Raw genomic sequence first — 17088 nt, forward strand, 5'->3', positions numbered from 1 at the left:
ACTTTGCAAAAGCCCTGTGGCAGATACCAGCTCTGTGTGTTCCAGGAGCTGCAAGGAGATCAGAGGGGCCAGGGTGGAGAAGGAAGGTGATAGAATATGAGGAAAGAGGGTGAAAAGAGTGTGAACAGAATTTGCAGGCCACCGCAGGCATGTTGGTGACTTGGGAATTTACTGAATGTGCATTTGCCTATCATGGCTGCCTTGTTGGGAACAGGTGAGTAAAGGGCAGCACTCAGTTCTGGATAGAGACAGTGCTAGATCTGATTGAATCTGGATTTTGAAGAAAAATTCCAAACTAGAGATAGAAATTTGGAAGCATATAGATAGTATTCAATACCGTGATGTCAGATATGTTAATGTAAACATGTATGGTGTGCACTATATCTATATTTATCTATCTATCTATCTATATATATATACACACATACGTATCCACATATATATTACATATATAAAGGCCAGATGTGGCACATAGTAACACAGTGCTCTTCAAGGCTGACCCACATGGGTAGGTTTGTATCCACAGACCACCCTGAGTACATTAGGCATGATGTGTCCATGATCCAAGGCTGGCTAAAGTTGGAGGTGGACCCAAGCTTTGAGACTTGTATTATATAAACATGCTCTTTGCCCCCCAATCCCAGTTCATGTCTTAAGTCATCATAACAGGAATAAGAGGGTGAAAATCTTAATCCAATTATGGTATTAAAAAGTGAGACTATTTTTTTTTCGGGGGGGAAGGTTTTTTCTATAGGGTGTGTGTGATCGCCAGAAAGACAGAGAGAGACAGAGAAAGAAAGCAAGAAATCATCCCCCAGGGGGGTTGATCATGCCATAATCCATTCTCCTCCTTTCTCCTCTTGGGATCTTGGGCATGCATGCACACACACCTGGCATGAATTTAAGCCACCGGGTCTGGGACTTGAACCACAGTCGACTACATGCAAGTTCAGCAACATAGCCATTATGCTAACTGCTGATCCTGAAAAGTGAGACTTTTGAGAAGAGATTAACAATCGGATGGTTAAAGCAGGGCATCCATAAGCAAGTGCTCATGTGTATATAAAGAGAGGAAATGAGGCAGAGAGAAAGTCACATGGATACAGACCATGCTCTGCTCTGCTAAAAGCTCTGCCTTCTGCCAATGTGTGATGTCTCTGAACTTGCTAGCCACCAGAACTCTGAGTTAAAAGTAAACTTCTTTTTTTTTTTTTTTTTCATTTTAGAGAGATTTTTGCCTCAGGGCACATGCATTCGCTGGAGAGAGAAAGAAACAGAGATAGTCAGAGGAAATGTGAACCCATACTCACCTGGCATGAGTTTCAAATCACCAGGTTCTGGACCCAAACCGAGGTCAGCCATGTGAGAGTCCAGTGACACACAGCTACATCATCTGCTGGCCCCTACTCCTCTATTCTTCTAAATTCAGCCATCTGAGGCATTTTTGTTAGCAATACAATAAGGAAGTCAGGGACTCTGTTGGTGTTGTTTCTCTGCCCCTCTCATTCATAGATGAAATAAACTTTATTTTAAAACTAAATGAAAAAAAATTTACTACATAATAATAAATATATGTAGATAATAGAATTATGGTTGTTTTTTTTATCTTCCTTTCTATCTTTCCATATTTTTCAAATTCTCTACTCTAGGCATAGACAGATTTTTAAACTCAACTTTAGTTGCTTATAGAAGTCCTAAGTGATAGATAAATTGACCAGAAAGTTTCTGTACACTGCTCCCTACCTCCTATTCCTTTACTGTTAACATCTTGCATTAATGTGTTATCTGAGAACTTTGGATTCTGGTTAAAAGTGTGATTTGTCAGGTAATAACAAAACTATACCTGACAGGTTTCACAGGGAAACTGCCTTCCCCACATCAGGCTTGACATACAGCCTGTGCATGGCAGACTGTAGAGAGGGCTGCAGTTAAGAACCTTTTTATCTGTATCTAAAAAAAAAAAAAAGCCTTAGGTAAAAGACGGATCATTTTTAACCAGTTTTAAATTTATTTGGTTGCATATAAAAGTGAAATACTATCCAACTAGCTCACAGAATCAACTACATAATAGTAGAGAAAGAAAGTTAAGCACCAACATCAATGAGACGGAAAAGATGGAAAGAGGTCCCAGTCTTACTTTAAGACTTCTGCCAGCTCCAGGACTTGTGATGTGTGACATTCAAACATGATATCCATTCAAACCCAGTACCTGCTGTGGTAAGCAGAGCCTCACACCAACCTCCAACACACAGAGTGCTCACTCACAGAGTGCAGCAACACGTGCATGTGCGTCAGAAAAGCAAGTGGAGAGCTGGCCCCGTATCTCAGTGGTTGAGCATTGTGCATTGGGAGTCAGGTCCCACACAACCAATTGTGGATTGACTCCAGGCCCCTGCAGCTTTAAAAACATGCCAAGTGTATGTGTCCCAAAATCTGACAGGATGGAGGAATGGAGCAAAAAGGATTCCAGCATGACCCTATCCCCATTGGTGGCTGCTTTCTCTCTTTTCCTCTCCCTGGAAAGTGCACACACCCTCTGGAAATTAAAAATTTTTTAAGTGGAATACACTTTGGAACAAGGATGATCAAACATATTTTACAGATGGATCTGCAATAGAAAAAATGGGAGGACCAGTGCTGAGAAGAAATGCTGATGGTGGCTTCATGTTTTCCTTTACATCTTTCCCTGCACCCCTTAGTCTGACACGTGTTGAATATCTATATATGCAGACTGAGTGGCTGTGGGTCTGGAAAGGCAATATGATACAATACACCAATGCAGAGAGACAAAGCATCTGGGGTAGGTGCTGCCTGGGGACACCAGCCAGGAAGTGCATCGACACAATGAGCTCCTGGGATGCCAGCTGCTCCCCCTCAGGGACATCTCTTGAGCTGAATTTGGAAGATGAGCAGGCACTCAATAAATTGTGACGACTGATAAATAATTATAATAACTTACTTTCCCCAAAGGACTGTATAAAATCCCTTAGTTGAGTAAATAAACAGTGAGATTAGATAGGTCCAGCCAAAAAAAACTGCTAAGCCAGCTAAGAGATAAGCCAGAAATGCTATCCCATAAGGATTACTTATAAAAATCAATGTTTTAAGCAAAACAGTAATTAACCGTGTGCTTTCCTTGAAGATAGCCAGGAAAGAGGGTATAGGAGCAGAAAGCTCCAGAAAATCGGTGTGTGCTCAATACTCAGCACTTTTCTTCAGTTGCTACTGCTGCCATTTGTATTATTGTTGCCATCTTCCACTTTCTTTTCTGGTTACCAAACTTGCAAAAGAACCTTGTTTGTATGTTTATTTCAAGCACTTTTTTTTTTTGGGGGGGGGAAGATTTTTGCTATAGGGCCCATGCGCTCGCCATACAGAGAGAGAGAGACAGAAAGCGAGAAATCACTCCCCGGGGGGGATGGCCACCCGCAATCCCTTCTCTATTCTCCTCTCGGGATCTTGGGCATGCACACACACATGCCCGGCATGAGTTTAAGCCACCAGGTCCGGGACTCGAACTGTGGTCGACTATGTGGGAGTCCAGCGACATAGCCATTATACTAACTGCTGGTCCCTCAAGCAACTTTTTTAATAGCCATATGTAGAACTTCTACTGCCTCTGTTCATAGCTAAAGAAAACAGGGTTCAGTGAGGTTTATAGAACTTACACAAAGACCCTGGTGGGCCCCTTTTGCCATCATCCTCAAGTTTTACTTGTCTGGCCTGAATTCCATTCTGTAGGGCTGACATCAAACCTTTTCCCATATGATAAATATGAGAAGCCTACAACTTCTTGAAGACTCTAGCTTGGCATCATCAAAGCCCACCCTGGGGTTATATGTGCTGAAGGAGTTTGGTGATGATTGACATAGTGATTCATTTAAAATTGGCATCAACAACATAGAGAGAGCAACAAGCTATGTCAGGACCTTCTCTGCTATAAGGCAGACTGGCTACTGATACTCTCTGAGTATCTGCTTCTAAAACCTAGACCTTTCCCCCCTACCACAACAACAGCATAATTTTTATTTTCTTGGGATTCAACAGATACGAAAAGATGGTGGCAGTAGGAACCTGGATGGTGAGGCAGGCAGGGGCAATAAAACTATTATCATCAGGCTGAGCACTCTGAAAGTACAGAGCTACCCACAAGGGTCAGCTGGCCTTCTGCATTTTCTTTTACTCTCGGAACAGTTGAGAATAGTACCAGTTTTTAGCCCAGAGGATCTTAGTCTCTCCCTTCATTCTGCAGAGGAGGAGCCTAAAGCAAGCACGGGGCTGGAAAAAAATGATAGGAGACTAGAGAGACCCTCAGCTTCTGCTCTAGGCCTCTTGCCACACTGCTAGAGGGATATTCAGCCCCTGAAAGGAATAAGGGCAGTACTCTGGCATCATGGGCTTTATGGCCTGAGGCTTAGAAGAGGCATCAAACACTAAATGTAGAATTATAACCACCAGTGGGTTGCAAAATAGATACAATGTTAAATATTTAACTTCTGTATCTTTACAAACGATAAGGGTGCCCCCCCCTCCCCGCCATGGCATATTTGTCTTTTCTAATGCCCATGTGGAAAGGAAGACCTTTAGGACTCAAAACTGGAAGAGGGTGTAAGGGAAACAACAGGATGTCTGGCAAGAGGCTTCTGCTGATGAGAAAACTAAATCAGACAAACACCAGCTGTTGTGCTCTCTATACTGAGCAACATATTCAAAAAAATAAACAACCATTAGTTTATTATGTCTGTTTAGCAAATGATTTCAGCTCCAGTGGAAATCCTTCAGGCAATGTATCTACCAACTGGTAATTTTTCTGCAAAAGTGACTGTTTGATTAGGACAGTTACTTCAGGCATGTGGAAAACATGCAGTGTGCTTTGCAGGGACATGAGTCTGGGGTCTCTGGTGGGCACATGTGGCTTTAAAATGCAATAGGCAGAGGGGAGAGGGCAGAGGGATGAGCTGGTACACAGATCACTAACAGCAGCATAGGTTCCTGCTTCTTCTGTGTCTTCTCAGAGCATTGTGTTTTTGTGAATCAATGTACAGTTGAAGGGATAAAATATCTGTCAGGATTTAAATACATTCCTTTTTGTTATACTAGTGATAGGTTTTTATGTATCTAAGTAAGGAGGCAGTGCAAATTTGCATATGTGTTTGAATTGCTGCTTAGCATTGTGGTTGGCATTTGCTTTGTTTTGATGTTTGCCGGTCTGGTTGATGTCTGAAAGAGACATTCAATTCCTGGTACAGATACAAGTGTTGAATGTGCCAAGAAGTAAACCTACAAGCTGGGCTGGATCATCTCCCAGGCTTCCTGGGTCCCTCTCATATCACTTGCCAAGTTATCAATTTTATAATTGGAATCTTACTGGACAATAAATTCTTCAAGGAGTCCACCATATTTGTCTTCTCTGTCATCCCAGTACTGGAGCAGGCTGGGACACTTGCATGGAAACCCTCTTGCCAGTGGGATGGATAATCCATGGCAATCCTTCCTTCCTCTGACCTGTCTCCACTTTCCAGCCTGGTCTGTGTACTATGACATCTAAGCATGAATGGTAATGGCTCAGCAAACCCTTACCTCAGTGTCCTCATCTGTGAAGTGGGAATAGTTTAGAGAGCCAAATGGTGACCTTGATGACTTGCTTGGCCCACTGCACTTTTATTGTTCCCATTTCTCCCCGCTGGCTGATTTTGGAGATTCCACTGGTGTTGAGGGTCTTTTGAATGGATGAGACTTTAGAAATTAATCTTCAGACAAGAGCAGTCAGAGAATGAAGGTCATGAGTGGCTCAATCTCACTTTTAGACTTATGGACCCTCACTCAAGGATGGCCCCTGTCTACCTTCCCTCACGCTGGACCCAGGAGGGGTCTCCGTCCCTGAAGCGATGACATTACAGGCTAGAATCCAGGTACTGCCTGTGTGGCCAGGCTGCTGAGAGAACCCAGCCTGGAACTCCTCACAGATGTCAAGACAGGCAGTGGGATACCGAGTTAGAGATCCCAGCCATGACCACAGTGGTGAGATGCTGCAGTAGTTTCTGTTTGGGGCTTTAGCATATACAGATGACCCCTCCCCTGGTTTTAAGTTGCTCACACATTAACCAAATTCCTAAAATAATCACCTGCCTTCTGGAGAATCTCTTTGCTAATACTGTAAAATAGAGCACTAATTTCTTTGCCTTGAAATTAGGAAAACTTTGCCAGGAATGAAGTTTTGAAAATTGTTTCTCAGAAGATGATTCTCAAAATAAAATGCAGTGACAGGAACAAACCCAACTGTAGGCTTAGTTCAGAGTCTGAAGGAAGAGCACTATCTAGCCAGAGAGATACAACCTGTGTCCAGCCCCCTCTTCCCAGTGGGCATGTTAGCCTGAGGATTCTAGAGGTTGTGGGAGGAAGGCAAGCCAGCTATGGAGACAGGGCAACAATTTCTGGATGGAAAAGGCAATGACTATCCAGGGCTCAGGGTGGGTGCAAAAAAGGCTGCAGCCATCACTCCTAGAAGACTCAGAAACCATGTACCCACTGAATCTGTCCAACAAGAATGGGGGCTGCACTTGATGGCAGCCACAGCTATGAGGGACATGCATTCAGAAGCTAGGAGCCGTATTTCAGGAGCACCTAGTGACCAGGGCTGGCCTGCCTCTCAGTTCATGGGCATGCATTATTGCTCTTCACCTTCTGACACTCTCTAACTACAAGTCCTCTCACTCCCCACACATCTTCCTATGTTTCCTCCTCAAACAAGATTTTTAGATAGAGACCTTAGTTCCTGGTTTGGCTTTTAGCAGGAGCTCAATAGACTTATTTTTTTTTTTCAAATTTTTTAAATTTAATTTTATTTATTATAATAATCTTCTGATCAATGAATTAATGTGCCTCTACTGGCTTATTGCCCATTTACTCACCAATCTGGAGTAGTTTGAACTCTCAGGCTCACAGTAAAACTGCTCTGGCTATGACTTCCACAGACTTCTGTGAAACCACTTCCCATGTATACACGTTGGTGTCTGTGTTCTGCCCTCCCTGTTGCCTCCTTCACCCCGTCTACCTTTTCCTTCCCCTGTCTACCTTCACCTTCCTATTTCCTTCTTGAGGAAGCTTCCCTTCCCCTCCTGTTCCACTGACCACACTTCTTAGTATTTTTCCTGGATCTCTTGTATACAACTTGGCTCTCAGGAACTTCTGAGTTGCTCACATTCATCTCACACTCAAGTTCCTCACCCTCATTCAACCCAGAAGTGACCATGTCTACCCTGTGTGCATGTCCCTTCCTGGACTAATGGTACTTTGGTAACCCAGGTCTCTTTTGGGCAGGTTTGTCATACTGAATGAACCACATGGTACACCCAACCAGAGGATAGTCCTATAGACATCGGGAAGAAACTCTGCCTCTCCTACTGCTCGGAGTAGCCCCTGACCTTCATCCCCAGATCCCTTTTACCCTAGGCAGAAATCACCTTTATTTTTCCTTCTCTCTTTGGCTGCATATCTAATCAGTTATCAGAGCTGATAACATTTGACCCAAATTTTTAAATCTATCCTCCCTCTGGATCCCCACCATCAGGGGTCTCACCCATGACAGCCTGAATTGTTGCAGGTTCTATCACAGTGAACTAGTATCTCAACTTCCTCTGCCTTCTAGGCTGTCCTTGTATCACCTTTATAAACTGTCAGTCCAGTTCAGCCTCTTCCATTCTCTCCTGGAAACTTCTGTGACCTCCCCACCCTATGTAAATCCAGAGACCTTCAGACTTAAGAAATGGGTTTCCAATAAAGGTTCATGATTACAGTGGCGAGTACTTGGGTACAATGGAAAAAACCCTCTTCTCAAGACTTTTCAGGAAATAACATCAGGATTCATTCCAAAATTAGAAGGAAAAGTATTTCTGGGTGGGAAAAAAGTGTTTCTAAACAGAAAGAAATAATTTGCTGGGAAGTATGCCACAGGAGAAATAAAACTCCCTATTTAAATTTCCTGTTTTTTTTCTTCCATTTGTTTGAGAAAATAATAGAGTATTTTTGTGTGATAGGAGAATAGCCATCGTCTAACATCTATTCATAAACATAGTAACAGACCCTTTACTTTTCGTGTTCTGCTGTAATTGCACATGACTTGTGGTCATTTACCCACAGACATTGGAAAGAAAAGAATTTAGTAAACTGCATTTCAGAAAATACCCACATTTTTATACTCTAAAACAATCATTCACTTTCTTCAAAATGATTTTTAGCATGCAGCATCCAGACTAGGAGAACCTGATCAAGCATACATAATAACCAGTTTCCAAGATAATATTTGCTCAAGGTAAGATGGCCCCATATGATTCCCTGCTGCATTTGATCAGTTTTGCTAAGCATCTCTTAGTCATGAAAACTGAGATCAGAAGATTAGTCTTTGCTTTATAACCTTTTCAAGCTCTCTGCCACCGAAGGAATTTTGAAGGAACTTTTCTATAGAAAACCTTTTGATTTAATTCATATAGCCTCTCCTTTGCTGTTACTGATTTGCAGGCATAATTTGAGCACCAGAATTGTTTTGCAAAGGTTTTAATCTTGTCGTGTTTCACATAAAACTTCTTTAGTAGTCAGTTCATCTCATTGTGAGGCATTACTACTGTTTAGCCAGTTTTTAACCTGACTCACACAACCATACACAAACATCAAGTTATACCAAGTCTTCTCCCAGACCCCAGAAGTATGAGGATCCACACAATCACCTATATATCCCCTTTCCCTTCTGCTTTTCCAGTGGAGATAAGCCAGAGCTGAGTGACATTTTGGATCTTATTATCATGACTTGCAAGCTGTGATGAATGTAGAAATGGCCCAGCCCTGCCCATCTGTCCCCCATCATTAATCCCAGTGCCCCCACTGTGGACCATTACATTGAAGAGTTAGAATCTCAGAGCGCAGCCCAATGTGAAGACACAGAAGACTTCATCAGAGTGCTCAAAGGCCTCCTGACCCATGATTCGTGCTCTCTCCCAGGTCATTGTCACCAGGTCCCATGCTTAAAGATGCCCACATTTCCCTGTTCTTGGCATTCAAGGGCAACAACCAGAATTAATCCTGCTTCCTTTCCCCACAGCATCACAACCCTTCAACTGGGTCTTCTTCCATATAACTACAAAGTAAAAAGGTACAACTTTGATGCATCCGTCTCTCAAGCACTCTGATGATGTAAGCTCAAAATATCACTGGATCCTACCACGTCAATATGAACAAGCATCCATCACTCCTCTGTCCACACATATACATACTAGATAGAAGCCAAAATAACTAATCACTGAGTCACCTGGGATTACAGGCATGAAATTCCTTTCTCATCACATTAACAGTATAGATGGTACAAGGCAACGACATACATGTTATTTAATGCTAAAAAGGTAGAAAATTCACTTAGCTTTGTACATCAGTTTAGGAATACTAATTTATTGTTATTGTAATAATTTCATATTACTCAGTACACAATAATTTGAATATTCATTTTATTAAAACTAGAGATTAATTACACTCCTGAAGAACAAATTGCTGCTAATACTTGGTAATCCAAATGTCCTGATTACTGTAATGAAAAAAGTCAGAGAAGAAAAGTTGAAGAAAGAGCAAGGTAACAATTTTCTTCATTAAGAAACAATGATTGGCTGTACAGTAATTCCAAAGGAGCACCGTCAACCCAGCCTTCCACGCTGAACCAGCACTTGCTGTGTGTAGCAGCAGTGAGCTTTCTGGAATCAAATTCCATTCCAAGAAAGAGCCAGGTGTGGGGCTGGCCCAGACTTGGGTGCCTAGATAGGAAGTCAATTGTGACAATGTGCATGCACTCTAATGAAACTAGATTCAAGGGCTACCTTAAGAGTTTCTTGCCTTCAACACACTCCTTTTCCATAAGAACCTCTTTTTCTGTAGCTATCTGTACCACACATATATAAACTCAAGGCAGGATTGTGCTCCAAGGACATGCCCATGTCCTATGTATACAGGAGGTATTTAACAAATACATATGAACCAGGTGGCTGCTAAACAAGATTTTTCTCTCACAGGATTCTTTCCATGAGTGACTTTAGTGTGTTCAAAGGGTTCACATAGCTTCCTTCATCTCTAAATTTTTTTTTCTGATGACCCTACCCTTTGGGCTAACCATCAATACCCCCTCTATGGATTGTCCCAAGAGTGCATGTTTCTGTGGCAAAGAAGAATGTCTTTCTCGATGGCAACGACAAAAGATTAACCCCTAGCCCTAAAAGAAATGTGTTTACCCTGTTAAAGCTAGAGTAGGCAGATTCTATTTCTAACAGGCAGCCCGAGGTTTTATTGACCTTGAAAGCAGGACAGAATTATATTTGTCTGCACAACAAAAGTTTTTTGAAGGAATTCTTTAATGCATTAAGCAAAACTCTGTTGTTTATCATCAGACAGCTGTTTTCAAACCACTTCATTATGTTCAACGCATACACGATTTACACTCACCTCTTACCTGTCTCATAATATCCCATGGCAGTAATAAAACACAGGAAATTATTTTCAGCCTGTGTCTTTCTCTTTGGAGATGCATTTAGACAGCGATGCAATCAACCAGCTGACGATTTTTAGAAATTTTCCTGCTTTGCTGTGCCTATCTTCGTTATGAAATTAAGATGATTGAATACCTCATAATTGAGATACCAAATATGTTTTTGTCTTCACCACCTGTCAGACTGGGTTCTGCTCCTGAATTTCCCAAGGTAAATTCATGTTTATTTTCAGGATTTTTTAGGATGGTTGGCCAGTCTTAAATGGATCACAAATAAATGTCTTCACATTGATGACTTTATTTTTCTTCAAAATCCAAATACTTTCCCAGGAAAGAGCTTCTGGACCAGAGTTCCATACATACCCCCTAATGAGTATGTATAGTATGTGCACATGTAGCCAGTACTAAAATGTGCCTCACTGAATTATCAAGTTGATACAATAATAATAATGAAGTATAATTGTGTCTGTCCTTGAAGAATTTAAACCTTAAATGTCAAGAGACCTGGAGATTGCAGAATCAAGGCATTGGTGAGGATTAAGGAGAAGAGTATCTCTGCTGAGCTTGTCACTGTAGTGAATAGGAGAATCCTCACAAATTCAGATTTGCCAGGGAGGATTGGACCATGCTCTAAACTGTCAGCTCCTCCACCCCAAGAATCAATGGTGACCACTGAGGGCAAAAGGGTCTTATAGCTGGCAAATAAATTGTAAAGATTCAAAGGACATTTTAGTTCAGTGGAACTAAAATTGAACTTGGATTCCAGCCACTGACTATCATAAAGATTCCTTGCAGCAATGCATGCATACCTCAGAGCTTGACCAACAATCCCAGTCATTGTGTCTGCACAGATGGATTGCTAGAAAACCTCCTATAAGCTGGCAAGGTGGTAACCTGTCTAAGACCCTAGCCATATTAGAGTGTGAGGGTAGGTAGTCAGAAGTGTGGAAGGGAAGATCTGGAGGTTTATTGGCACTGCCCATGGAAAACATCCCATACTGTCCTTTTGTAATTTCATCATCAGGAAACTTATTACTACTCAAGATGGGGGGAGTGGGGTGAGCATGGAGGAGCTTATAAAATTTGGAGCATGTTCAGTAGAGAACCTAGGGACCTTATATAACTTGAAGGAGCCTTATGTAACTTAGAACATGCTCAGTGCTGAGCTTGGTTGCCTTCAAGTAACCTTTAATTATTAATATATCATTTGCATTGACACATGGGAAATTATTATATAAAAAAAAACTGAGCATGTGCTGAAGTGAAAGCAGCAGAGCTGAGATAGAAAAGCACACAACACAGAGACCCGAATGCTGGTATCACCCTTGGAGCCAGCCCACTCCTACTTCTCAGGAGTGTACTTCTGCTTTTATTTTTCTCTGCTTTGTACTTTCATTTCACCCTGCTATAAAGCTTTGTTGTTCTACTATACCCATATTCTTTGCTGAATTATTTATTCCAAAAGATAAGAACTGAGGTATAAGTCTCCACACTAATAAGAAGGCTACTCCTCATCTTCTAGCAAGAATGCTAATGTCCATCTATAGCCATATCCATGCACTCGTTCTTTTAATGAGTATTTATGGAGTCCTCCTAAACGGAGGTACCAGGCAGGCACCATTCCAGTAGACACCCCTGCTTTTATGGGCTCAGCATATAGTTAGGGGGCAGACCATGAATAAGCAAACAGAAGGACTGATGGTGCAAAGTCAGTATCAGGGAGGATTACATCTAGAACAGGAAAAGCAACAAGGACACAAGGGGATATTTTTGAGGTCACATGGCAGAGATCTTAAGGAAGCAAAAGATGAGCCATAAGAATATCCAGAGAAAAGGCATCTCAGAGGAAATAAAGAGCAATTGCAAAGACCCTGAGGCAGATACTCAAATAATGGAAAGATGCCAGTGGGGCAGGAGCCTCCTGTGAGAGACAGTGGCAGGAATGAGGCCACAGCAATGAGTAACAAAGGGGAGTCCCATGGACTTGGAATTTAATTCCACATACTGGGGCTTTTAATTGTTTTCTAAGGCTTAGTTTTTGTGGAAGGAAAGTTCAGAATAGCCAGGCAGTATGGTAGAGAGAGAGCAGAGAGAACCAGGGAACTGACAGCAGAGCTTGGTAGCACCCTCTGATTCCTTACCTGCCCTACAGGGCCTCATAGTTCTTGGAGAACTTGAAAAACTCAGATCAGAGTGCTCTGCTGTAGCACCTCTGCCTGACTCCACAGCTGCTAAGTCAAGCCATATAACTTTGGGCCAAGTTACTTCATTTCACAAAGTCTGCTCAGTTTCCTTATCTGTAAAAGGGGAACAGACACACCTAGGCCATGGTTGTGCAGATTAGACCTGACAACCCCTTTTGCTCTCCCCAGTGTATCAAGACACTTGAGCTATATAGTCTTTTGTAACACAAGATGACCATGGTGCTTGCCTGGTTTGAAAATCATTACCTGGACAAGGCTGACCTGGTGACCCTCCTGATTTCTGTGCTTTACTTCCCTTCAATATAGAGTTACTTTCAGGTCCTTGAAGGCTCATGCTCTCTCTTGCCCCAGCAGCTTTGCAAGGAACAAGAGCTCTTTCCTTCCATGTGCGCATGGTGCCCAGAAACCTGGACAATACCCCCAGCAACTTCTGGGCTGTGACAATCGTCCTGTGTTACCTTTACCCCATGTGACTCCCTTATGAGCCCTTTCCTGCTGCAGCTACACATGCAGTTACAAGTTCATTGAGAATATCTGTCTCATTCATAGGCAATCAAAGCTGTCACCTGGTTTAGCACTGTCCTCTCAGAATCTGGTCTAGCCTCATGGTAGTATGTGTCCTCTCAGATGGGGACAACGCTTGCCTGACTCACAGAATCCATGTGAAGGTTAAATGAGATAATGCATACACAGTGAAGGTCCCTCTAGAATGCACACAGTTAATACTAAAACAAACAAACAAAAAAAACTGGTTAGTTTCCCTTATCAGTCTAAATAACAAAGAGAGAAGCAGACTCTCTAAAGAATGAGTTTAATCAAGGATAGGCAAAGCATTGCAATGCAGAACATGGGGATCATGGCAATTGTGGCATATTTGAGGAGGCTGAGCCAAGCTTTTCAAGGTAAATAAAAGAATATGCCATTTTGAAACAAAGTTCATTAGTCACAGAGATTCATTGCAGGAGTTGGCGATTACTCATTAGTAACTCCAATTGTCACTGGAGAGAGGTTATCATAGTGGCAATAGAGGGTTCTTACAATAGTTCCTATATAGGCAGAACATTCATGAGGACCTTCAAAGAATTTTTGTAGTAGTTCTTATCTCAAATATATAATCATGAGCCTTCATGACTTCCCACCTCTTCTCTCATTTGAGTCTGACATTAGAGACTCCGCCTCGGTATTGGTGGTTTTCATACCTTATCACTTTAAGGCATTTTAAACGTGTGCTGGTTGACTTCACAAAGACATAGAGCATCAGAGAAAAAGGAGAAAGTATTGAGGGAGGGAAGAGAATAAAAAGGAAGGCAGGAGCATGCAATGCTCAGTATATTTCTCTATAATCATTATTTCAGTAGATAAATTCCAGGCATCATATCATGCCTAGATTCCCTAGGACTTAAAACATCCCCAGGAGGGGCTGAAGAAAATCTAACTTCATCAAGAGCAAGTGAAGGAGCCCCTGGGAAAAGAAGCACTCAGTTAGACTCATGTCATACCATTGATGGTGCCTAGATCAAAGAGAAGATCATAGCTACATTAGCTTGGAATCTGTAAAAACCATAAACAAAGGACAGAGAAAGCAGATCCAAGAGGAACACAGCTATCCAGTTGCCCACAACAATGAGCATGTTTCAATGTACCCAACTTAATTGCACCAAGAAAATGACTCCTAAATCTAAGAGTGGACTATGTCTTCAATGTCTTGGTGGGTCTCAGCTGACTGAGACACCTATTGTAAATGCTATCTAAAGCTATTTCCAACTCCTCACCTTCTGCTCTTCATTATAAATGTCCAATTACTCTCTCAGGGGTATATCCTACTCACTGGAAAATCCCACAGGGAATCACATGATGAGATTTCTCTGTAAGGAGCCCAAAAGACCCCTTAAATATTAAACTACATGTGGTATCTGTGCCTGCATAGAAAGAGGCAGGCACATGGATGGACACACATGCACACACACACATACACACACGTTTTCTTTATGATTATGATGCATGCTAACAGCTATATATGTATTTGTGTAGCCCTGGAAAGGCACTATGACAGGATCAGATGGTGTGGGAAGCTTTGCCACCAGCAACTCAGCCATCCAAGGCCAATGATAGCCAGAGGCACCTTGAGTCAAGCCCTCCTATAAGCCACAGCTACTTGCCATTTCACCCCCTCAGTATAAAGCAAAGCTCTCCATCTGTTCTGCTATCTGTGAAACCTAAGCAAATCTGTAGCCCCACCTTCCTCTTCTGGCTTAATATTTATATCTTGACCTTTTAGAGTCAATCAAAAAATGTCATTTGTAAAAATCATTATTCAAGTTATCAGTATGGTCCTCTGTGGGAATTATTTTTCTCTTATCTGAAGCCTGTATCAATGTTTATATGGCTCTTTCTCATGATCTCAAAGGCAATAATTTACTACCAACAGATATTAAATGTCCTACTTGTATTACAAATTATAAAATCTCATTCTCTGCATCCCAAATTACCTTCAGTCTTCCTTTTATGAAATCAGCAAACATTACTTGTATTTCTATGATGTGCAAGGTCTTGTATCAATGCATACTGAGGCATGCCTTGCATTCTCCATACCATCTAAGTGAATCCATCATACAAGTTTGTTGCTCTATCATGAAGTCTGAATGCAAATAGGCTAATTAAATCAAAGGAGATTCAAGGTTTATTGCAAATATTTTATAAATCTACTGTATTAAAGATAATGCTACTTGAAATAAATACTTATTTTCCCTAAAAGAATGAATTATTTATATAAAAAGCATTTGTAGGATCCAGTAAGTGGCATAGGCAAGAGGGCACCATTACGTGGTGGCTGGGGCTGTTTGGAGGGCCTGGGATTAGTTTACAGTCCAACCTGGATTGGTTGAGAGTGATGGTGTGCCGCTTTGCGGTCCTGATTAACTGGAAGGTTGGGAAGAAGGGATCTTGACATGTTGAGACCCCCATCAAGAAAGTGCTTAGCTCTCACTTTTTCTCTCATGCACGCTCTCTTTCTCTTTCTCCCCCTTTCTCAAAAAAAAAAAAAAGTGAGGGGAGGAGTGGATCATTTACATTAACACAGAAAGAACAAAGAAGGTACAAGTAAAACTTGAGATCACTAGATCATTATTATAGGAACAAAATACAAAGCTTGTCATTGGGAAACACTCATAATTCTATTTGTTCCAAAGCAAGATTCAGGACACCTCATTCACAAAGTCTCTTAAGGTTCTATCCTTCAGTTTCTATTAGTAATTTTATTTCTTTGGCCTTCAAGAGGACTCCCAAATTTGTACAAATTTCAGGGTCCAAAATTCCTGATCTGCTTCAGCTTATCACCTCAATATGTGAAAGTAAAAATTACTTGATACGAATGAAAGCCCATTCTCTTACAAAGCCACTTACACAGAATTTAACCAAAACTTCATCTCCCAAAGCACACATAATAACTAGATATTCTTACCTTAAACTTCATACAAATTGTTTGAAAATTTCTTGTGATTGGCAATACCTAGGAGACAGAAAGGAACTAATTTTTCGCTACAGAAACCAATAAAAGTAGCTTTATTTGTAGCACCAGGAAGACTAGATCTTCTTATCTGAAAGCTTTTCACCAAAAATTTACTAATCTATTTATGTGAGCTAATACACTAAAATATTAACAAAACAAAATTAACTGTAAGACCCACGAAAGCAGAGTATTTTTAAAAATCTGTCTTTTCACAGCCCTATTTTCCAACACATACACAATAAATCAGTACTGCCTGGTACGTAGTGAGTGCTCAGTACTTATTTGTGGTATTAATTATTGATTTACTTAGGTGTTGGAGGTCTATCAGTAAACAAGATAGACAAAGCTACCTCAAAAATTTGCATTATTTTCTTCAGACATTGATATTATTATGATTTTTTCTTAATTTTGGCAGAAGACACACGAACTCTCTAGAGACATTAAAAAAAAAAAAAAAAGAAGAAGAGGAGGAGGAAAAGGAGAAAGCACATCCTCAATGGAGAATGGTCATGCCACAATCCCTTTTCCACCATCTCTTCACCCACTCAGGATTTGAGGTATATGGGCGCATTCACATGGCATGTTTTCGAGCCACTAGGGCCAGGATTCAAATTGCATAGTCTACCATGTGGGATTTGACTGCTTTAACCACTAAGCCATGAAGCTGACCTGATGCTAAATTTTTAAAGAAAAATGAAAATGATATGGCAAACTGAATATTTTTACCATACTATTACTTCTCACAAATTAACTTCTTACAAGTCTTGACCTAACTTTCTGATTGAAGTAAAGACCTGGTGATACTACAATCTATGAACCTATCTGTTTGGCTCTTTACCTGGCTATCAGAGTATATC

General features: G+C 41.2%; 1 protein-coding gene across 1 annotated transcript in view; it reads right to left on the reverse strand.

Annotated features, from left to right (window-relative positions):
• TCERG1L (transcription elongation regulator 1 like) overlaps positions 1 to 17088 on the reverse strand; it is a 249209-nt gene that overhangs the window by 198857 nt on the left and 33264 nt on the right. The gene's annotated exons all lie outside the window — the stretch shown is intronic.

The sequence above is a fragment of the Tupaia chinensis genome, unplaced genomic scaffold (genome assembly GCF_000334495.1).
Source record: "Tupaia chinensis unplaced genomic scaffold, TupChi_1.0 Scaffold000197_1, whole genome shotgun sequence".
NCBI classification, from domain to species: Eukaryota; Metazoa; Chordata; class Mammalia; order Scandentia; family Tupaiidae; genus Tupaia; species Tupaia belangeri.